This window comes from Microtus pennsylvanicus, chromosome 17 (assembly GCF_037038515.1).
Source record: "Microtus pennsylvanicus isolate mMicPen1 chromosome 17, mMicPen1.hap1, whole genome shotgun sequence".
Lineage (NCBI taxonomy): Eukaryota > Metazoa > Chordata > Mammalia > Rodentia > Cricetidae > Microtus > Microtus pennsylvanicus.
The window spans coordinates 33,340,455-33,342,045 of NC_134595.1; positions in this window are offsets into that span (position 1 = coordinate 33,340,455).

Sequence of the window (1,591 nt, forward strand, 5' to 3'; positions counted from 1 at the left end):
TTATAAATACACTGCACAGCTTTCCCAGGAGACCAAGAACTAAAAATTTAGTATATTCTTAGCCAAACTGGCAGGCTGCTTGGCTGGTGGGACTCTATTCACCAGCTGACACCATTTGTCTGATACCATCTAACTAACAAGGTTCTAAAATCCTCAGATACCATTCTTGAATAAAGCTTCAAAGCCATCTGGTCAGCCAGCAGTGGTGGCACACTCCTTTAATCCCAGCACTCAGGAGGCAGAGGCAGGTGGATGCTCTGGCATTGGTCCCTCCTCCAGGCCAAGAGCAGGGGCCTCAGGAGCACTGAACAGCCCTGTGCAGTTCAGCTGAAATGCTGCCCTGCAGATGTACGACTTCCCCAGCTTCCAACCATGAACAGCCCATTTCTATGGGGTTAGCGCTGGATTTCCTTCTGTCTCCACTGCAATATTCTGTATCTTCAGCTGAGGACAGTTAACAGCATTCTCTGGATGTTAAATATGTAAGTTGAGGCTGGACACGCCTTTAACCCCAGCACTTAGGAACCAGAGGCATGAGGTTAATGGTAAATTCAGGGTCAGACTGGTCAACAAGGTGAGGTCCTGTCCAATAAAACAGTAGTAAAAATGTAAAAAGGAATTATGACAATCGGAGGGCTAAAGATGTGGCTCAGTTGGAAGAGTATTTGACTAGCATGCACAAAGTCCTGGGTTTGATCCCCAGTACTGCAAAAGCTGACCAGGAATGGCGGCACATGCCTGTACTCACAGCTTTTGGAAGACAGAGGCAGGAGACTCAGAAGTTCAAAGTCAACCTCTACTATAGTATGTGTTTGAGGACAGCCTCGGCTACATGGAACTTGTCTCTCTCTCAAAAAATGAAGAAAGCAATCCAGACAAATTTCATACTAAATCTGTGTCAGTGCCATCTGCAGTACCCCACAAAGTTCTGGATGCACTGCGAATGGAGGACAGGAGCGCGCGATCCCACCTCCCCAGCGTCCCCACTTCCCTTCATCAACAAGTCCACAGCCTGATCTTGCTGATACTTTCCGTTTATTCCCGCAGTAGACAATCCTCTCAAAGTGCAACACTCCGCCCGTCTGTCACAGCCCCTGCTCCTTCCCCTCCAGCAAACACCTGGAAATTCATCTTGGCGCACTGACAAACTCCTCTGATGGACGAGTACTGCCACTGCCAGTGTCACAGGGAAAACACACACGCACACAGACAAAGGACAAACAGAAAGGCTCTAAGAGGAGCAGGGCCATGAAGGCAGAAGGGAGAACAGCCCGAACATGACTTTCCCTTCCCTAGCAGCAATCATGCTGGTCACACTGGCTCCGAGACCTCCACCTGTTTTGAGAACCGATGATACCGTAACCATAACCTTATGTGGTATCTCAGCCTACCAGAGGCCCACGGAGTCAAAATAAACGGAGAGACTTCTCCAGCTCCTTCGCAAAGAATGGGTGGTGTGGCTAGACTGATCATCCGATTTCCCCTTTTAGCAGTTAGGCAGAGCACCTGAAGAACACTGGGCTGGAGATGTTACCTGACAGTGAGAACCCTCTCTCTAATGGGAGCAGGGCAGCATACTTTGGATGGGAGG